Source organism: Hyperolius riggenbachi, chromosome 4 (genome assembly GCF_040937935.1).
Source record: "Hyperolius riggenbachi isolate aHypRig1 chromosome 4, aHypRig1.pri, whole genome shotgun sequence".
NCBI lineage: Eukaryota > Metazoa > Chordata > Amphibia > Anura > Hyperoliidae > Hyperolius > Hyperolius riggenbachi.
The window spans coordinates 167,972,994-167,996,475 of NC_090649.1; positions in this window are offsets into that span (position 1 = coordinate 167,972,994).

Sequence of the window (23,482 nt, forward strand, 5' to 3'; positions counted from 1 at the left end):
CAGGCCAGAAGCTTGGCTATGCTGGCTGGCTGTTACTGCCACGGCCCGGGGGTCATTTGCTGGCAATTTCCTCTTGTGCTCAAACATCTCAGAGACAGACAACTCAACCGTAGCGCTGCACACCGAAGGGCTGTTGGTTGTTGTGTTTGATGAACACTGGGAGACCTCAAGAGCACTAGTCCGGAAAGTGACAGTGTCAGCATTGTCTGATGTTTGTGAATGTTGTGAACCACGCAATGGCTGGGCTACTGCTGCTGCTGAGGCGGGTCTGGTGGTGAGTCTGGTGAACCCAAGGGAGGCAGTGTTGCTGGTGGTACCCTGTCCTGCCGCGTTTGCCCACAGAGTGGGATGTTTGGATAGAATGTGGCGGCTCATGCTGGTGGTGGAGAGGTTGTTAATACTTTTCCCCCTGCTCAGGCGGGTCTTGCACACCTTGCAAATCGCCATGGTAACATCCTCAGTGCAGTCTTCAAAGAAAGCCCAGACTTTAACTGGCTGAGGACTCGGACCTCGTGCGTGATGTGCTGGTGCTGCTTAACCCACTGCTGGACGCTTGAGAGGTCATCCAAGTAATTATCTGGTCCTGTTCTTTTGGATCTGTGAGGGTTGTTGTCCTGGACAACATGGGCAGTATTGAGTGGGTTTTCTTGGGTGCTCCCCTGTGGCCTGTACGTGAACCGTCAGGGGAAACACCTCTTCCCTTGCCCCTCCCTCTTTCACCGGATTTCTTCCTCATTTCACTTATCCTTAAAGTACACGCTGACTGGCAGCAGTACAGTGGCAGTACAGAAATGCTATACAGTGGTGGGTGAGCGGTGTACCACTATTGTCAGCAGTGACACAGAGCACAATGCTATACAGTGGCGGGTGAGCGGTGTACTACTGTTCCCAGCAGACACAGAGTGGAAGTAAACACAATGCTATATAGTGTGGCTGAGCCGTGTACACAGAGTGGCATTAAACACAATGCTATATAGTCTGCTATATAGTCACCCCGAACAGGGTGATGTTCTGCAGAACCCGAACAGTGGCAAACACTGTTCGCCCAACACTACTGGGAGGGAATGCAGATTTTAGTACCTAAACACACGATACAACATGTTTTCCGGGGTCGGACTCTGAGGCACATACAGATGGTCCCGATCATCATCCTCATCATACAACTCTTCTCCTGAGTCTGACCCACCCACCACCTCTGCCACCCCAACATCCCCAGACACAGACCCCTCATCGTCCTCAACATTAACTTGGGATGCTGGCCTGAGCCAGACCTCCTCCTCCACATCAGGCCCCATCATCTCCTCAATGGCAGCCCTCATTAATCGCTCTGGCGACGGACTGATGGACACAACGTTCTCCTCCGGGGAGGGCTGCTGCTGACCACTGGCTGCTGGGGTGGATGTTATAGCTTGCGTGGGGCGTTGGCTGTTGCTGTTGTTGGGAGTGCTGCTCACAGCGGAGGTCTCTGGGGAACTCATGTTGAGCTCATATAGTGGTTGACGGTGAGTGGAGTATTACTGATCCCAGCAATATACACACTGACTGGCAGAGTACGCAATGCTATATAGTGTGGCTGAGCGGTGTACACAGAGTGGCAGTAAACACAATGCTATATAGTCTGGCTGAGCGAGCGGTGTACTACTGTTCCCAGCAGAATCAGAGTGGCAGTAAACAATGGTATATAGTCTGGCTGAGCGGTGTACACAGAGTGTCAGTAAACAATGGTATATAGTCTGGCTGAGCGAGCGGTGTACTACTGTTCCCAGCAGAATCAGAGTGGCAGTAAACAATGGTATATAGTCTGGCTGAGCGGTGTACACAGAGTGTCAGTAAACAATGGTATATAGTCTGGCTGAGCGGTGTACACACAATGCTATATAGTCTGCTATATAGTGTCAGTAAACAATGGTATATAGTCTGGCTGAGCGAGCGGTGTACTACTGTTCCCAGCAGAATCAGAGTGGCAGTAAACAATGGTATATAGTCTGGCTGAGCGGTGTACACAGAGTGTCAGTAAACAATGGTATATAGTCTGGCTGAGCGAGCGGTGTACTACTGTTCCCAGCAGAATCAGAGTGGCAGTAAACAATGGTATATAGTCTGGCTGAGCGGTGTACACAGAGTGTCAGTAAACAATGGTATATAGTCTGGCTGAGCGGTGTACACAGAGTGTCAGTAAACAATGGTATATAGTCTGGCTGAGCGGTGTACACAGAGTGGCAGTAAACACAATGCTATATACTCTGGCTGAGCGAGCGGTGTACTACTGTTCCCAGCAGACACAGAACAGTAAACAGAATGCTATATAGTGTGGCTGAGCGAGCGGTGTACCACTATTCCCAGCAGACACAGAACAGTAAACAGAATGCTATATAGTGTGGCTGAGCGAGCGGTGTACCACTATTCCCAGCAGACACAGAACAGTAAACAGAATGCTATATAGTGTGGCTGAGCGAGCGGTGTACCACTATTCCCAGCAGACACAGAACAGTGAACAGAATGCTATATAGTGTGGCTGAGCGAGCGGTGTACCACTATTCCCAGCAGACACAGAACAGTGAACAGAATGCTATATAGTGTGGCTGAGCGAGCGGTGTACCACTATTCCCAGCAGACACAGAACAGTGAACAGAATGCTATATAGTGTGGATGAGCGAGCGGTGTACCACTATTCCCAGCAGACACAGAACAGTAAACAGAATGCTATATAGTGTGGCTGAGCGAGCGGTGTACCACTATTCCCAGCAGACACAGAACAGTGAACAGAATGCTATATAGTGTGGCTGAGCGAGCGGTGTACCACTATTCCCAGCAGACACAGAACAGTGAACAGAATGCTATATAGTGTGGCTGAGCGAGCGGTGTACCACTATTCCCAGCAGACACAGAACAGTAAACAGAATGCTATATAGTGTGGCTGAGCGAGCGGTGTACCACTATTCCCAGCAGACACAGAACAGTAAACAGAATGCTATATAGTGTGGCTGAGCGAGCGGTGTACCACTATTCCAAGCAGACACAGAACAGTGAACAGAATGCTATATAGTGTGGCTGAGCGAGCGGTGTACCACTATTCCCAGCAGACACAGAGTGGCAGTAAACAGAATGCTATATAGTGTGGCTGAGCGAGGTACACAGAGTGGCAGTAAACAGAATGCTATATAGTGTGGCTGAGCAAGCGGTGTACTACTATTCCCAGCAGACACAGAGTGGCAGTAAACAGAATGCTATATAGTGTGGCTGAGCGAGGTACACAGAGTGGCAGTAAACAGAATGCTATATAGTGTGGCTGAGCAAGCGGTGTACTACTGTTCCCAGCAGTGACACAATGACAGGGGGGACCCTGGCTAGCGTGGCTGGAGCGCGAACTACCCTGCCTGCCTACCCAAAGCTAAACCCACAGACAAATGGCGGAGATATGACGTGGTTCGGGTATTTATTTACCCGAACCACGTGACAGTTCGGCCAATCAGAGCGCGTTCGGGTCCGAACCACGTGACCCGTTCGGCCAATCACAGCGCTAGCCGAACGTTCGGGGAACGTTCGGCCATGCGCTCTTAGTTCGGCCATATGGCCGAACGGTTTGGCCGAGCACCGTCAGGTGTTCGGCCGAACTCGAACATCACCCGAACAGGGTGATGTTCTGCAGAACCCGAACAGTGGCGAACACTGTTCGCCCAACACTACACAAGTCACAATTATTCCTTATACCCCCTGCATTTTGGTTTAACCCCAACATGGGGCTACAGCTTCTGAGCAGTATCATCATACATCCACAACGAGAAAGCAAGAGCCAAACATGTTGATTGGGATTCTGCATTGCACTTAGCACCAGGAATGTTACTGTATATTTTCAACTCTTTTGCGGTGCGGGCTTAGGACTGGCCCTGTTAACCTTGGCAGCTTAATAGTGTCTTTTTCCATTTTTGCGCTGCTTCCTAATTTATTGGTTTATCGCTAGTCATGTGAGTCCAGTGACAGAATTAGCGGAAAACAGTTTTCAATTAACCTTGAACAGCTTTTGTTATGACACAGCAGTAGTAGGTTTGGAGGAAGCACACCTTGCCGTAGGTGTTTTGAGTACATAGCCGAGATGAAAAGCCACATCCAATAGTACAAAGAGTCCAAAGTTGGCTAGTACAACAATAAGTTTTGTAAACTTATTGGTTACATATGTCTGCACATTCTGAAGAAGGGGACCCTCCGTGGCCCCGAAACTGTCATATTTAGTGCTGACAAATGCACTAATAATATAAAAACACACTTTGCAAAACTTTTTGGTGTGCTAGCCAAATTTGGACTCTTTGTTATGACACAGATGACACTACAGCCCAAGGCCCTATGCATTAGAATCATCGGTGCTAGCTGCCCATAGCAATCATTAATATTTCTTGTTTGAGGTGCAAATCAGAACTGTAAAATTACATTTGAAAGCAGGACAAATGTTTCAGTGGACCAACAGTTGTTCTCATATAAAATGAAGAAGGCAAATGCAGGCTATAGATTTCCATACCTTTTGTTTCTCCATGAGAGATTTCAAACCTGATTTAAAACATTTACATTAACCATAGTTAAGAAGAAGGTTTTAAAGCAGGGCCTTATTTTCACCCATTTTATCTCAACGTGCATTCAACTTATTAAGCCCAATTGTGACATAGGTTTGCTTTAAGACAGTTGTATTGGATTAATGCTTGGCTTACATGGTAACAAAAGAATGATTTACTTGGCTCTGTACACTGTCCAGAGGTGATGAATTTATTAAATTCAGTGTCTTTTGGACGTGCTGGAAATTATGACCATCAATATACTGTAGTAAAAAAAAATAATAAGATTCTTCTGCAAAACTCGCAGTTGCTTTGCCACTTAATTTCATTTTTCTTATCCTTGGGCTATTCTTCTAGTGTATTTTCCTAGTTAAAAATGATAAAGCAGATGTTCTAGCTGAAGCAAAATTCTGCTCTAATGATCATAGCTTAAAAACAACATAAAATAAGAGTATTTATGTTTATGCTAATGACAAGGTGGAGAAAACTGTAAGTACTGTAAGTTAGTTTAAGAATTGATACTTAGTGTAAATATCTAGATAGTTCATATGGACAAATGAACAACATACTGCTTTAAACTTTAGTACTTTTAGTCATTTGTTGTTGGTATATTACAGTATTCTGGTCCATACCATCTCAGAGCCACTGGAACTGTATTAGTCAAATGCAGAAAAATGCATGCTTCTGCACTACTTTTTCTGAAAGCTTTTAAATACTTCTGAAACTTCATTTATCAGCAATTGCATGTACAGCAATCACACACCAATTATACTGCAAATTTTGAAGTTTAATATTTCATGAACCCTCGGATATTTTAATGTCTTTTGTTCACTGCTATTCATTTCAGTTCATTTTAAAGGAGTCTGAAGCTAATTTAAAAAAAAAACAAAAACAGATACCTACCTAAGGAGAGGTAAGGCTCTGGGTCATATAGAGCCTTCCTGATCTTCTTTCCTGGTCCCATTGTTCCTGCACTGGCTCCCTCAACCGATGGGTTAATGACTGCTCTCTGCCACTGCGGTGGGAGCTTTGGCAGTCTTCAGGAGCCCGAGTGCTCCTAAAGACTGACTGCTCCATACTGTGCATGGTGAGCGCACTCTCTCGCGCACTCTTTCGCGCACCCGTGCATGCGCAGTATGGAGCCTCCTGTCTTCAGACCCACTTTAATTACACTCTCATTGCTTATAACTAGATACAAAAATATTTTGTTTTCAAGGATTCCAGTAACTTAACCACTTTACCCCCGCCCGTACGAATTTCTCCGTCCCTTTTTTCCATCCTTTAACCCCCAGGGACGGAGAAATCCGTACTTTCCGTGCTCCCGCCGCTGCCCGAGCTCCCACTCGCTCTAGCGCGCATTCCCGCGGGTAAACACGCCGCCGGCCGTTCGCCCGGAGATCAATGAACGGGAAAATCCATTCCCGTTCGTTGATCTAAGCCCCGCAATGATCCGCTGCTTTTCCGCTAAGCAGCGCGATCATTGTGAAAAAAAAAACTTACCCAGTCTCCTACTACTTCGCATTAAACAAAAAGTTACTGGTGCCATCTTGTGGCCAAATAGTAAAACTACACCCTAAACATTTTTCACATACAAATTAATTAGTTATACACAAAAAATTAACTCATTACCTCCCACACTCCCCATTTTTTTTTTGTAATAAAAAAAAATAAAAAAAAATTTACAATTAAAAAAAAACATAAATAGTTACCTTAGGGACTGAACTTTTTAAATATTTATGTCAGGAGGGTACAACACTGTTACTTTATAAACTATGGGCTTGTAATTAGGGATGGACGCAAAATTGAAAAAAATGCACCTTTATTTTAAAATAAAATATTGGCGCCAAACATTGTGATAGGGACATAATTTAAACGGTTTTATAACCGGGACAAAAGGGCAAATACATTTCATGGGTTTTAATTACAGTAGCATGCATTATTAAAAAACTATAATGGCCGAAAACTGAAAAATTAATTAATTTTTTCCCACATTTTTCCTATTTTCCCATTAAAACACATTTAGAATAAAATAATTCTTGGCATAATGTCCCACCTAAGGAAAGCCTAATTGGTGGCGGAAAAAACAAGATATAGTTCATTTCATTGTGATAAGTAATGATAAAGTTATAGACAAATGAATGGAAGGAGCGTTGAAAGGTGAAAATTGCTCTGGTGGTCAGGGGGTAAAACCCCTCAGTGGTGAAGTGGTTAAGTATAGTCGGAATACTTTTGCCAGACTCTTTTGATCACGAAGGCAGTATAAGTCAAGAATGATGCACAGAGAGTAATGTAAGTTTATTATCCTTAAATATTTGAAAAAAAAATCTTTTCAACTTTAACTAGAGCTATTTAACTTAGAGCTGCAGTTCATTACAGCTCTAGGTAGCAGTAATTCTCTATTTGACATTGCATCGTCAGACAACTGGCATTTCCCATATATTAAGTAAGTCCTTGATGCATTACTTGCTAGAGGCTTTGCTGCTGGAAGAGATTTAAGAAGTTACGGAAGCTACACAATCCATGAGGTGTGCATACTTACTTCTGACACTGTTAACTGACACATTTAGAGGTGAGGTGAAGCAGCACTTGATTTCCTTTGAATGATATTGCTTGTGGAATATAAGGATCGCAAGCAGCTTGCGGGCCAAAAAAAATAACTCTCTTTCATGTTACTGAGACTATATGACATGCAATATGCCAAAGACTATAAAATGCTTAAGTAAGGATTTTTATAATGTGAAAACATGTATTTTGGCAATAGAATGATTGAATGACTGCAATAATTGTATCTGCATCAGCAAGCTCACTTACTTCATGCATTTGAATGTTAATGCATAGGTAAACAACAAAAAATAAATCATTCAATAAAATAATTTAAATGTATATTTAAAATTCTAGGAGGCACATTTGTTATAGTAGTGGTGACTGCCTATTAGATTGATTTCTGTCCCCAGTTATGTTATGTGGGCAGCACGGTGGTGTAGTGGTTAGCTCTCTCGCTTTGCAGCGCTGGGTCCCTGGTTCGAATCCCAGCCAGGGCACTATCTGCAAAGAGTTTGTATGTTCTCTCCGTGTCTGCGTGGGTTTCCTCCGGGCACTCCGGTTTCCTCCCACATTCCAAAATTCCAAAAACATACGGATAAGTTAATTGGCTCCCCCTAAAATTGGCCCTAGACTACAGTACTTACACTACATAATATAGACATATGGCAATGGTAGGGATTAGATTGTGAGCTCCATTGAGGGACAGTTAGTGACAAGACAATATATATATATATACACTGTACAGCGCTGCGTAATATGTCGGCGCTATATAAATACTAAATAATAATAATAATAATAATAATAATGTGACTGATGGTGCCCATAAATGGTACAGTTTTCTTTCATTTTTTTCAATTAGATACTTTTGTTCGATTATTCATTAGAACTAATATAAAGATTTCTCAAACATGTCCAATTGTATTTTTATAGGCAAAATTGGATAATCGTTCGTTTTTCTTGATTCAAATACAAGATAATTTTTGATTTTCATTTGATTCAATCTATTTGGTTGAATACATGGGAAAATTGAATGTTTTTATTGTACCGTGTATGGGCACCAATAGCCAGAACAGTAAAACTCCATTTGCTGATCCTGCAACTCCCCCTTATTTGATATGTTCTGAACCCTGTTATATTTGATCTCTGTCTTCACTTTCTACTCAGCTAACGTGTAAACTTGTCCTCTGCTACAAGCAATATGAAAACTTAAAAAAAATAAATAAAGTGCACACATTTAAAATGCACATCTACACTCTTCACTACACACACACAGAGTAAATAGTGCATGTTTCCAAGAGTGATAAAGCCTGTGTACCTTATACTTCAAAACTAAGGCCATTTAACTTGCACCCACCTTTCTAAAACAGTATGAACTGCTGCTAGGGAAGCATCCTTACTGTAATAACATACAGAAAAGCATTGCACAATACACCCCCTCACCTCCCGCTTTCTCTTTACTTCTCCGGTGTTGTATGAGAACTCCCTCCCCAGCTTTAAACACTGTACTATTTGTCCACTTATGTAGTATTCCTAGGTGGTCAGAAGATATGAAGGGAAGCTAAGCACTCTCCAGAAGGAAATTGTAAAATTGTATAAACAAAGTTATAGTGGACATGGACTGTGAATAGAGTGCAGGAGAGCTCTGCTGAGGCAGCTCTCCATATGGAAAACATGGAGCCTTAAGCCTTTCAGTGCCTTCTGCAAAAGTGAAACCAAGGAAAATATTTTGTTGGGGGGGGGGGGGGGGGAGGGTGGATTTCCATAAATTGCAATTATATATATTTTTTCCATAATGGTTATCATGCTATGGCAAATCTTTGAGAGCAGAGAGGACGTTCCGAGTTTAGTTCCACTTTAAGGATGTCCCCTCTCATTTTAACTTTTAGGCTACTTACACACCAGGACGTTGAGTTTAGGGGACGTTATAGGGCACATAACGTGCCCCTAATGCAATGCCTGGTGCTCTCTGAAGTGGACGTCAGAGTGAGCCGCGTTGTGCAGCTCACTCTGGCATCCGTGATGCCGTGATGCATACTCTTGGACGCATGCGGCATCACGTGGTCCCGCCTGGCCAATCGCCGCACAGAGCAGCCGCTCCAAGAAGTAAACACTGCATGTCACATCGTGCAGTGAATATTAATTAGCCATGTGCCTGGCCGCTCTCCACTCCTCCCCAACACTACTAAGCATGTGCGCACAGTCTAACGCGGCCTAGCCGCACATAACGCACAGCATGCAGCACTCTCAACGGATGTGCTGCGTTACAATGTAACGCAACGTGGGCACTGTGAACAGCCCATTGATTTTTCATTACTGTGCGGTGGGGCTGCATTACAGGCTGCACTAACGTGCGCCTGTAACGTCTCACTGCGAAAGCAGCCTTAAAGCTAAAAAGGGCATTTATCTGTCTTGTTCAACTGAAAGATATGTAAGGAATAGTTATGGACAGACAGCATATAACACAATACTTGTGTGTAGCAACTGTGTGACCGTTGCAGTGTATAATAAACATTTTTGACAGGACACTGGACTAAAATAATGTTTCAAATCCCAACCACCTATTTAATCCTTGTCCTTTATTATTCTCAGCAGACATATATGTATTCGAACTGGTCTAAGCTTTGAGTCAGTGTATAGAGATAGCAGAATGTTAGTAAAAAGATGAAATGCAGGTGATAAAAATAAGTTTTGTGATTCTCAGTGAAAAGGCGCTGTACTTGGGTTACACTGTAGTTTTTAAGAAGTCTTTTTAAATGCATTGGCTTAGAATAGATACAGCCATATCAGCAAAAAAGCCTCAGTACTAACATCTATTAGTTGCATGATACTAAACTGTGTGCAACTTCACATCTCTGTTAAATTGTACTTTGGGAAGAAAGACATTTTAAAAGAGCTACCAGAGTTTTAACACAACCACAATAAAAGTGTTCAAGTTTATGTAAAAAGAAAAATATTTACTTTTCTACAGAATCTTAGGCACGGATTTTGACTTTGCAGGACACACAAACTGTTCTCAAGTTTATAATGCAACAAAACACACTTTTATGGTAAAGAAACAACTTTGATCGATTAGCATTTTCAGAATGTGGTAATGAATGACTGCAAATGTATTTTCACCAGTAGGATCAGTGCACTCTCTAAGAGATTGACTATGCTAAGCACGAAAAATTAACTCATTAATTCACGTTGTAAAAAAAACCATGCTCACAAAAAACAAAGTTTTCCTCTTTTAGGGCTCGTTTCCACTAGTGTGGTGCGAATCGCCGTGATTCCACCGCTGACGAAATCGCATGCGGATGCGATTCCGCATGCAATTTTTGCCGTGATTTCGCATGCGATTTCACATAGGCAGGGTATATGCGAATTTAACCATGTCACTGCCTGGTTCAGTTTAGATTACTTTTGGTGCAAATTCACACGCGAAATCACGGCAAAAAATGCATGTGCGATTTCCCCTATTAAATACATTGCCTGCGAATCGCCTGCATTCCACACGCAGGCGAATTCTGCAGGCTCTACCATGCAGAAAAATCCTGCACAGAAAAATGCACCAAAAAACTGACAAGTGGAAACAGGGCCATCCACTTGTATTGGTTATGCTAATCCGCATGCAGACAACGCATGCGGATTCGCTCTAGTGGAAACGGGCCCTAACTCATGCCTAGTATCAAAGGAACACTATTGCAAAAAAAAAAAATGTAAAATTTCAAATACATGTGTATGCAAAATGTACTTTTGTCTCCGAGAAAAGTGTGCTATTTTTTTTCTATGTCTCTGTCACGTATAGTAAAAATCTGACAGACCTAGGTTTTGGACTAGTCCATATGCTCATGGGGACTTTCAAGGTTTTCCTTTTTTTTAAAAGCACATACTAAATAGAAGTTGAACACTCCAACTGTCAAAAAAATGTGCATAAGCCTTTCAAACTATGTGCCCCCATTTACTATTTTAAAGCAAGCATCCAGTTTATAGTGCATTTATGATCAGGAGAATAGACTATATGTTTGTAATACATTTACATGCAGGAAAATGCAGTAATTGTTTAAATGTGTGCACATATGAACTAGCCTGAAATAAATGAATGTGCTAACATTAACATATGTATGTGAGTCCATAGGACTGGGCAGTACCATATGAATAGGCAGTACCACTTTACAGTGCACTGCTTGTAAGTCTTGCAAGATCCACATGCTGGGAAGGTTTGCACTTACATACCTCAGGCGGGGGGCAGAAATTATATTAACTAATATGGCTAAATCCAATCAACTGTGAGTACCAGCTCAGATAATCTGCTAATCACTTGTATTCATGTTTCATTTCTCCTACAGATCAAATATGATGAAGGGTGACCTCTTACCGCAATGGGTTACTGCCTTTTGCATGCTAACATTATTCCCTGTACTGTGTTATTAAGACGCTTGAATGTTTCTCTTTTCTGTGAAATTGAAATATTAGCTATTTAAACCTACTATATCTTTTTAGTAAGTTACCCCTGACAAGGACCCTGGAAATAATTCTGCTTTGGCTGTTACACAGCCTGAAGCTATCCATTCATCTAAAATCAATGCGCCACAGCACAATGGTCCATTCTCTCTCCAATCTTAACTTATAAAGAATACAGAGACAATCTTGTAGTGTTACAAAATCCAGTAGAACAGCATGTATCATACAGAAGAGGTCAATTATATGCATTTGTTTTTCATGTTTACTATTGAATATGCAATATACATGTTTACAGCTGTCTGTATATCTTACCCAGAAGACAGAAAGATTGGCTTAGAGCATGCCTATTATTTCTCTGTACAACTACCTAGAGTATTATTCAGTCAAATGGAGGTGTCAAGTAAACAAAAGTATTCCATCGGCATTTATTAAGATATTTTATCATGTGCATGCAATATAATTCTGAGCAAAATCGCAAAATTGCAAAACAGAAATTGTGAGTTAAGTTTAAATAACGTCTGTTCCTTAAAGGGAACCGAGTCGAGAGTGATATGGGGGCGGACATATTTATTTCCTTTAAAAAAAAATACCAGTTTCTAATACTAAAAGCCATAGACCTTGAACGAGTTAGCAGCAGATCAGGTACTCTAACTCAACTGAGGTTTTACTGGATTAGACATATGCTTGTTCCAGGGTTTAAAATCAGACTCTACTTATGCCAGAAGATCAACGGGGCTGCCAGGCAACTGGCATTGTTTACAAGAAAATAAATGTGGCAGCCTCCATATCCCTTCCCTCGCACATTGGGTTCCCTTTAACCACTTACCGACCGCCCACTGCACAGGGGTGGTTGGAAAGTGGATCCCGCAAGGACTGCCGCATGTACAATTGGCGGCGGTCCTTGTACGGGCATGGGCGGAGCGATCGCGTCATCCGTGACGCGATCCTCCGCCGGGGATCAATGGCCGGGGATTTAGCCTCCAGCTCGCCGGCCACTTAGCAGCGCCGGCGGGCGGAGGAATACAGAATTCCGCCGATCAATCGGTATAATAGGCTTTGTAATGTATACAAAGCCAATTATACAGGCTGCCTCCTGCCCTGGTGGTCCCAGTGTCCGAGGGACCACCAGGGCAGGCTGCAGCTACCCTAGTCTGCACCCAAGCACACTGATTTCCCCCCCCCTGCCCCCTGATCGCCCACAGCACCCCTCAACCCCCCCCTGCCCACCCCCCAGACCCCTGTTTGCACCCAATCATCCCCCTAATCACCCATCAATCACTCCCTGTCACTATCTGTCGACACTATTTTTTTTATTCCCTCAACTGCCCCCTGCTCCCTCCTGATCACCCCCCACCCCTCAGATTCTCCCCAGACCCCCCCCCCTGTGTACTGTATGCCTCTATCCCCCCTGTAATAACCCACTGATCACCTGTCAATCACCTGTCAATCACCCATCAATCACCCCCTGTCCAGTGACAGGGGGTGATTGATGGGTGATTGACAGGTGATTGACAGGTGATCAGCCCCTAACCTGCCCCTTGTGGGCAATCTGATCACCCACCCACACCAATAGATCGCCCGCAGATCCGACGTCAGATCACCTCCCAAGTGCAGTGTTTACATCTGTTCTCTACCCTAAACACCCACTAATTACCCATCAATCACCCCCTGTCACTGCTACCCATCATATTAGACCCCTATCTGCCCCTAGGGCACTCAATCACCCGCCCACACCCTCAGAACGCCCTCAGACCCCAGACCTGATCACCTCGCCAGTGCATTGCTTGCATCTATTCCCCCCTCTAATCACACCTTGAGACACCCATCAATCACCTCCTGTCACCCCCTAGCACACCTACCCATCAGATCAGGCCCTAATTTGCCCAATATGGGCTCCTGATCACTCGGCCATACCCTCAGATCCCCCTCAGACCCCCTTCCGATCACCTCCCCAGTGCATTGATTGCATCTATTTTCCCCTTTCTGAAATGGGGTCATTAGTGGGGTTCCTATACTGCCCTGGCATTTTAGGGGCCCTAAACCGTAAGGAGTAGTCTTGAAACAAAAATTACCTGTGAAATCCTAAAGGTACTCATTGGACTTTGGGCCCCTTAACGCAGTTAGGGGGCAAAAAAGTGCCACACATGTGGTATCGCCGTACTCAGGAGAAGTAGTATAATGTGTTTTGGGGTGTATTTTTACACATTCCCATGCTGAGTGGGAGAAATCTCTCTGTAAATGGACAATTGTGTGTAAAAAAATCAAGCAATTGTCATTTATAGAGATATTTCTCCCACCCAGCATGGGTATGTGTAAAAATACACCCTAAAACACATTATACTACTTCTCCTGAGTACGGTGGTACCACATGTGTGGCACTTTTTTACACCCTAAGTGCGCTAAGGGGCCCAAAGTCCAAGGAGTACCTTTAGGATTTCACAGGTCATTTTGCGACATTTGGTTTCAAGACTACTCCTCACGGTTTAGGGCCCCTAAAATGCCAGGGCAGTATAGGAACCCCACAAATGACCCCATTTTAGAAAGAAGACACCCAAAGGTATTCCGTTAGGAGTATGGTGAGTTCATAGAAGATTTTATTTTTTGTCACAAGTTAGCGGAAAATGACACTTTGTGGGGAAAAAAAACAATTAAAATCAATTTCCACTAACTTGTGACAAAAAATTAAATCTTCTATGAACTCACCATACTCCTAACGGAATTCCTTGGGGTGTCTTCTTACTAAAATGGGGTCATTAGTGGGGTTCCTATACTGCCCTGGGATTTTAGGGGTCCTAAACCGTGAGGAGTAGTCTTGAAACAAAAATGACCTGTGAAATCCTAAAGGTACTCATTGGACTTTGGGCCCCTTAGCGCAGTTAGGGTGCAAAAAAGTGCCACACATGTGGTATCGCTGTACTCAGGAGAAGTAGTATAATGTGTTTTGGGGTGTATTTTTACACATACCCATGCTGAGTGGGAGAAATATCTCTGTAAATTGACAACTGTGTGTAAAAAAAATTTAAACAATTGTCATTTACAGAGATATTTCTCCCACCCAGCATGGGTATGTGTAAAAATACACCCCAAAACACATTATACTACTTCTCCTGAGTACGGCAATACCACATGTGTGGCACTTTTTTGCAGCCTAACTGCTCTAAGGGGCCCAAAGTCCAATGAGCACCTTTAGGCTTTACAGGGGTGCTTACAATTTAGCACCCCCCAAAATGCCAGGACAGTAAACACACCCCACAAATTACCCCATTTTGGAAAGTAGACACTTCAAGGTATTCAGAGAGGAGCATAGTGAGTCCGTGGCAGATTTCATTTTTTTTTTGTCGCAAGTTAGCAGAAATGGAAACTTTTTTTTCTTTTTTGTCACAAAGTGTCATTTTCCGCTAACTTGTGACAAAAAATAAAATCTTCTATGAACTCACCATGCCTCTCAGTGAATACTTTGGGATGTCTTCTTTCCAAAATGGGGTCATTTTGGGGGTATTTATACTATCCTGGAATTTTAGCCCCTCATGAAACCTGACAGGTGGTCAGAAAAGTCATAGATGCTTTAAAATGGGAAAATTCACTTTTTGCACCATAGTTTGTAAACGCTATAACTTTTACCCAAACCAATCAATATAGGCTGAATGGGTTTCTTTAATTAAAAACATGTTTGTCCACATTTTTCGTGCAGCATGTATACAGAAATTTTACTTTATTTGAAAAATGTCAGCACAGAAAGTAAAAAAAAATCTTTTTTTTGACAAACTTCATGTCTTTTTTGATGAATATAATAAAAAGTAAAAATTGCAGCAGCAATAAAATAGCACCAAAAGAAAGCTGTATTAGTGACAAGAAAAGGAGCCAAAATTCATTTAGGTGGTAGGTTGTATGAGCGAGCAATAAACCGTGAAAGCTGCAGTGGTCTGAATGGAAAAAAAAGGTCTGGTCCTTAAAGAGGAACTTCAGCCTAAACCAAGATACTATGATTAAGTTACATTAGTTATGTTAATTAAAATAGATAGGTAATATAATCTCTTACCCACTCTGTTTTAAAAGAGCAGGCAAAGGTTTGTGATTTCATGAGGACAGCCATCTTTTTGGTTGAAAGGAGGTGACAGGGAGCATGAGACACAGTTCCAACTGTCTTGTGTCCTGATCACCCCTCCCAGCTGCTAGGCAACGAGAACAACAACTTCAAAAATCCCATCATGCTTTGTACAGCATCAGGGGAAAAATGCCCGAGCAGTTTTCTTTGATAGGGCGGAGCTTAGCCTGTAAGCAGCTAAAAATGAGGCTTGGGTATGAAGAACAAAGTTCTGATGCTGTCAACCTGTTAAAGAAACACCAAGCCTTTTCAGTGCTGCTGAGTAGATTTTTAGTCTGGAGGTTCACTTTAAGGGGGGTAAAGCCCGCGGTCCTCAATTGGTTAATAACCACTTCAAGATTGAAGATATTTCATACCTTGGTGTCAACTGCTTAAAAACTTTTTAACTGCTTTATTAACTTATATATTTTTCAATTGTGAAATGCTGGAAAGTTATTTTCAGCAGGTGAACACCGCGGCTCGGAAGTGGAAGTCACAAGTACTGGAACGCAGAGTGGCTGGAGTAACAGCGGGAAGCGAGGGGAGTCATAGAGCTACCTGCCAGAGCTCCGACTCAATTACATGCAGGTCTCCTTCGTGTATCCAGTACCCAGGGGAGCATGAGTAACAGCACTGGTTTGTGATACAAGTATTGTCGGAGGATGATTTGTGCAGCAACATTATACTACTATTGAAGTGCACCAGACTGATTGCACCATGGATTCCAGTGGGGGATCACTGTATTAAGGAACAGCCTTTATATCTTTTTGTGGATACAATGTTTTGCATATTTTTGTAGTACTTTTTACTTTTGCATATTATTACTTTTATATACTGTATATTTAAGTGCACTGGTTTATGATACAAGTATTGTTGGAGGACGATTCATGCAACAACACAATACTACTATTGAAGTGCACTAGACTGATTACACCATGTATTAAGGATGTGATGTGAATAGCAGCAGGCTACAGGAACATCTTTGCAGTGCAGCGGAGTGCGGACCACTCGATGTAGTGGGTCCAGTTAGGATTACATCATAAGGCCTTCTGAGTGGACATTAGCCATTGGAATAAATACTTTGAAATAGCCTTTATATCTTTTTGTGGATACAATTTTTTGCATACTTTTTGCAGTATGTATATTTTTTTTTACTTTTGCATATTTTTTATTTATAAATATTTGTAAGTGAATGCACTCTGTCTTTTTTAGGGATACACTGGAGGGTCTATGCGTGGCGGATTGAGTGTTGTGTTTATTGTTCATAGTAGTGCATATTGTCGAGTAGCATGAGATTATTATTATTATTAATAATAATAATTGTATTTATAAAGCGCCAACATATTATGCAGCGCTGAAATTAGAGAGATTAATTATTAGTTTGTATACAAATTTCGGCTGAAACAATCTTGATTTTTATCATTGTATTTATGTGCATACAGTATATATACTTCTTAAGAGATTTAATAAAGGCATTTTATAATTTATTACCTACTATTCCCAGCGCTACCTGTTTAACTACAAACTTTACTACTATTTGTATTGGAGGAGTGATATCCCCAATATACTGGTTAGCCACGGGTGAGAACTATTTACTATTATGCCCCCAAGCGCCCTCCACTTTTGCTTTAAAGCTAATGGGAACCGAAATTTAAATAAAAAAGTCAGATACTCACCTAAGGAGAGGGAGGCTCTGGGTCCCAAAGAGCATCCCCTCTCCTCTCCTGGTCCCCACTGTTGCGCTGGGTCCCCGTAGTAGTATTCAACCGTTTCGGTCAAATACCGCTGTTTGAGAGGCTTTGGAAATGCTTCGGGAGCCCGAGTGCTCCCGAAGACGGGCCACTCTACACTGCACACACGCAAGAGCCCTCTATGACGCACTTGCACATGCGCAGTATGGAGCCACCTGTCTTTGGGAGGACTTGGCTCCAGAAGACTTCCGAAGTCCCCGTGGCGGGGGAATTAAACGGGGGAGCCAGCGCAGCACCGAGCACACCCAGCGAGGAAAGGGAAGGCTCATTAGGACCTGAGTCTTCACTCTCCTTAGGTGAGTATCTGACTTTTTTTTTGTTATATATGGATTCTCATTAGCTTTAAGTATCATAATGTTGCCCTGTGCTGCTACCTCTAAGTGAATCACTCCATTTATTAGGTATCCTGAGTCTCTTTTCTGGTAGGCAGGGTTTTAAAATACCCTTTTCCCCAGTGTTGAATGGGGGTCTTCCCTATCCCCACCAGATTGCATGATAGTATATATGATGCTATGTGGGCATTCCCTGAATGAAGAAGGGACCATATAGACACACACACACACACACACACACACACACACACATATATATAAAATATAAAACATTATTCTTTTCAAAGGCGGCTACTAGGAATATTTATTTACAGCTTTCTCTGAAACAACATTTCTGGAAAATTGTTTATAAGCATTGGTTAGGACATCAGTGAAAGAGTGCACTGTAATTTTCTACTGCTTTATTGACCAATGGGTCATTTATAATAATTACATGAGAATGGAGCATATTGCTCCCCATTATCACCCTCCTACAACATGCCTGAATAATAAAAGTGTAATGGTAATTAAGGACATGCTATGTTTAATGGTCTTACAGCCTTGGCCAAAGTGTGCATTACACATAAGCAGGGTTGCTCGCCAGAGATCTCGAATTCGAATTTACCCGTGATCACGGGTAGATTTTCATGATTGCAGAACTCAAATTTGAATTCAAAGAGCGATACTGCTCCCGAATTTCAAATTTGAATGTACCTGAATAGTCGGCCGTGATCACGGGTGTTAATACGTGATCACAAATTTGGCTTTGGTATCCAGGGGATGATGTCATTGGGCCAATAAGAAGGCCCCCAGCTGAGGCCCTAGCAACCAATCAGAGAAGGGGAGCCTGGCCCTCTCCTCCGTTATATAAGGCGGCGGGCATCTTAGGGAGCGCGTCCTCCTTGCTTGTGACTCTGCGGTACTGAGAGCATCTCCAGTGCTGCTGTGTGTGTTATCAGGTGCTTTTCACCTTGTAAACACAACATTTTACCTCCTGAACATATTCTCTACACACATATTTTATTGTTTTATAGATAGATAGTGATTTGATTGTTATAGTTCAGTCAGCTAGTGTAGTGTATATTGTGAGAAAACGCGGAAGCACCGCCGCATGCACTTCTGGCAAGGCGGTGGATTCCGCGTCCAGCGTGGCTACTGATGCGTGTGTTCACTTCTCTTTGCGTCTGCCCGAACGCGGAGGAACCGCCGCATGCGCTGACGGCATGGCGGCGGATTCCGCGTGCAGCACAACGGGCATTTCACAGCAGGGGTCTGGTATGGCTGGGAGCTGTAGTCCACATAGGTTTAGGTGGACGCGCGCTGAGAGGAAGAGCTTTATGCCAGTCAGTGGGGGATCAGCTGACCAGGCTGTTCAGCTGACACCAGAAACGGTTTCCATTGGTCCAGCACTTGGGGGAGGCGCTGGAGAGCGCTGAACTATATATACTGGTGGCTGGGCATTTGCTGGTTGTCTGCCATTGCGATCACTACGTGGTAGCACTCAGACCTTGTCTGTATCTGTGTTATTAGACCAGTTTCCAAAGGTGTTGATGGCCAAGGATCTCACACCTTAGTCTAGGAATACTGTTATTATCTGTATTGTTATTTAAGTCCAGTTTCCAAAGGTGTTGACGGCCAGGGATCTCACACCTTAGTCTAGGAATTCTGTACCATCTGTATTATTCTTATTACCTAGTCTAGTCCCTGGAGTGTGAGAATCTTGGAGCTCACACTCAAGTCTAGGCATTGTTGATTATCTGTTATGACTTCCTGCATTTCCTGACCATTCTCCTGATCTCTGATTTTGTACCTTTGTCTTTCTGATTCTCTGTTGCCAAAACTCGGCTAGTCCCTGTATTCTGTATCTGCCTACTGTCTTGGTACTTTATCTGTCTGTGTGTTAACGACCTGGCTTGTCCGACCTCAAGAACTATCTCTCCTGTTAGGAGATAGTTCACTGATTTGTCAGTGACACTCCCCTTGGTGTCACTCACGTTCTGTCCTTCCCTCTCTCTGTCTGACTCCTCCCCCGGGAGAGTTCAGTCTACGGAAGGAACCAGTTGCCGAGCAGGATTCCTATCTGCTCTTGCACCTGCCTTCAGGGTGTGCTACTCAAAGTATTACTGTTGCACCAAAACACTCTTGTCTTAGGTGTCCAGAGGTTAGTAGATATATCTGATTATCAGTGATACTGCAGATCATCGATAATCTGGTATATATCTGCATTCTCTGTGATACTGCAGATCACCGATAATCAGATCCTCTCTGTGTTACACCGATCGTTATAGAATGGCAGACCAAACTCAAATGGACGCACTCACGGCCCGTCTGGATATCCTCACCACTGCTGTGGAAGATATCAACCGGGTACTGTGCGATCTCCTCTTAGCACAGACATACGTATGCCCGTACCGGAAAGGTTTTCTGGTCACAGATCTGATTTCCGAAATTTTAGGAGTAGAGTTTGGTCATACTTTGAGTTAAGACCCAATACGTCAGGAACCATTACTCAAAGAATCACGTTTATTAAGACCCTGTTATCAGGCGATTCCCAGACCTGGGCATATAGTCTTACCGACGATCACAAAGCCATGACCTCTGTGGAGGAATTTTTTAATGTTATGGACATAAATTACGATGATCCGGACCTTGCCTCGACTTCTGAGCGGAATCTCAAATTATTGCGTCAAGGCAAGGGTTCGGTGGAGGATTATGCAGAAGAATTTAGGAGGTGGTCAGTCTCTGCCAAGTGGGACACATATGCACTACTTGATTGTTTTTTGTCAGGGCTTTCAGATGAGGTTTCAGAACTCATGTTAGGACAACCTGAACCTAGGTCCATTGATGAAGCCATTGCATCTGCCATCTGAATTGATCGCCATCTGCGCTATCATAGGCAGACCCATGGAAGAAGTACTGTAAAAATTGTGTCCCATGCTGCACCTCCAGTGAGTCCACCGCCAGTAATTCCACCTTCACCCGCTTCGCCTCCATCTGAGCCAATGCAGATTGGTCGGTCTTGTTTGTCTCAGGTGGAGCGGAAGCGCAGGTTGTCTAAACAGTTGTGTCTCTACTGTGCAGAGGGGGGTCATAGGGTACAAAATTGTCCCAAGAGGTTGGGAAACGCTACTGCCTAGGTGTACTCAGGGGTCAGGCCCTAGGCGCTCAGTTGGTACCCCTCAATGATGAGCGACTTCTTCTCCCTTGTACTATTTCTTGGGAAGATAAGTCTGAAGTTACTGAGGCCTTCATTGACTCAGGCTCAGCAGCTAATTTTATAGCTTTTGAGTTTGCTAAAAGATTGGGTATTCCGGTCATGCCGATAAACCCACGTATTCAAGTTACGGCGGTAGATGACTCCCCTCTGCAGGGAAACAGTCCGCTGTCTCAGACACCAGAAGTAGGAATTATTATCGGGGTGTTACATTTTGAAAAATTACAGTTTTTTTGTGTTACATATGGCCACCTCCACGATTATTCTCGGTATGCCTTGGTTACAGGTGCACTCACCACAGATCAATTGGGCCACCGGTCAGCTAACCAGTTGGTTTCCCCACTGTTTTCAAAACTGCCTAGTGAAGGTAACATTGGGAGAGACTAAGGTTCATGTGGAGGGTGTGCCAGATCAGTACTCAGATTTTTCAGACGTATTTTGTGCCAAGTCAGCCGACAAACTTCCCCCCACATCGCCCTTTTGATTGTCCCATTGATCTCCATTCAGGTTGTATGCCCCATAGAGGCCACCTTTATAACTTGTCCGGGCCAGAAAAATTGGCCATGCAGGAATACATTTGTGAGAATTTAGCCAAGGGGTTCATCCGGCCTTCTCGGTCACCTGCTGGAACAGGGTTCTTTTTTGTGAAGAAGAAAGATGGAGGTCTAAGGCCGTGCATTGATTATAGAGGCCTGAATAAAATTACGGTAAAGAATCGCTATCCGTTGCCTCTGATTGACGATTTATTTACTCAGGTCACAAATGCCAAGATTTTTTCTAAACTAGATTTACGAGGGGCATACAACCTGGTACGGATCAGAGAGGGCGATGAATGGAAGACGGCCTTCAACACACCCGACGGGCATTACGAGTACCTGGTGATGCGTTTCGGGTTGTGTAACGCCCCGGCCGTCTTTCAGGAACTTATTAACGAGGTGTTTAGAGAGATCTTGGGGAAGTTTGTCTTGGTATATCTTGACGATATACTAATTTTCTCGTCTAATCTCTCGGAACATAGAGTTCACGTCCGGTTGGTTTTTCAGAAACTAAGACAAAACTGATTATATGCGAAACTGGAGAAGTGCATTTTTGAAGTGACATCAGTCGCATTTCTGGGGTACATAATTTCTACCTCGGGACTTTCTATAGACCCTGCCAAGGTCTCGGCTGTTCTGGAGTGGCCTCAGCCAGTGGGATTGAAGGCTCTCCAGAGGTTTTTAGGATTTGCGAATTACTATAGAAGGTTCATAAAGGGGTACTCCACGGTCATCTCGCCCCTAACCTCTCTCACTAAGAAGGGGGCGGATACTAATCACTGGTCCCTAGAAGCACAGACTGCATTCTCCACTCTGAAAAAATTGCTTTGTACCGCCCCCATTTTGAGACACGTGGACATTTCCTATCCCTTTGTGGTGGAGGTAGATGCCTCAGAGGTTGGGGTAGGGGCTGTGCTGTCTCAACGCTCGGGGTTACAGGGCAGATTACACCCGTGTGCCTACTTTTCACGTAGGTTTTCACCCGCAGAGAAAAACTACGATATAGGCAATAGAGAGCTCCTTGCCATCAAGTTAGCCTTTGAGGAGTAGCGTCATTGGTTGGAAGGAGAAGAACATACTATTACAGTCTACACTGATCACAAAAACCTGGAGTATATTGAGGGAGCTAAGAGATTGAGCCCCCGACAGGCTTGGTGGTCACTTTTTTTTTCAAGATTTAGATTTGTAATTACGTATACCCCGGGTTTTACGTATACCCCGGGTAGTAAAAACGTCAAGGCGGATGCCTTGTCACGATGTTTTGAGCCAGAGACAGCACAGCCCTCAGATCCAGAGACCATCCTCCCACAAAGAGTAGTTTTGGCAGCCACAGAGACTTGGGGGGACTGGGCAGAGACATTGAGCCCCTTTCAGCAGGACGTTCCTGAAGGGAAGCCTGAGGGAGTTATGTTTGTGCCCCTACCATACCGTCTGCAGATTTTACAAATGTTCCACTCTCACAAGAACTCGGGTCATCCCGGCACCACCAAAACACAGGATCTTGTCGCAAGATGTGCATGGTGGCCTTCCTTGGCATCCGACTGTAAGGAGTTTGTAAGAGAGTGTGCAGTGTGCGCTAGGAGTAAGACCTCCCGTCTGGCACCTGTGGGAACATTGCAGCCTTTGCCCACCCTGAGTGAACCATGGACCCATTTGTCCATGGATTTTGTGGGGGAACTCCCGAGATCTGAGGGCATGTCGGTCATTTGGGTGGTAGTCGATAGATTTAGCAAAATGGCCCGTTTCGTGCCCCTGAAATCGTGGCCAATTTTTTTATTGGGCACATCTTTCGGCTGCATGGCATTCGGGAAGATATAATGTCTGATCGGGGAGTCCAGTTTGTTTCAAAATTTTGGAGGGCATTTTGTCAACATTTGGGCATGAAGCTGTCATTTTCGTCAGGCTACCACCCACAGACCAATGGGCAAACGGAGAGAGTCAATCAGTCCCTGGAGCAGTTTCTCAGGTGCTATGTGGCAGAGGCTCAGACTGACTGGGTCAAGTTCTTGCCCATTGCGGAATTTGCGCACAATAACCTGAAAAGCTCTTCCTCTG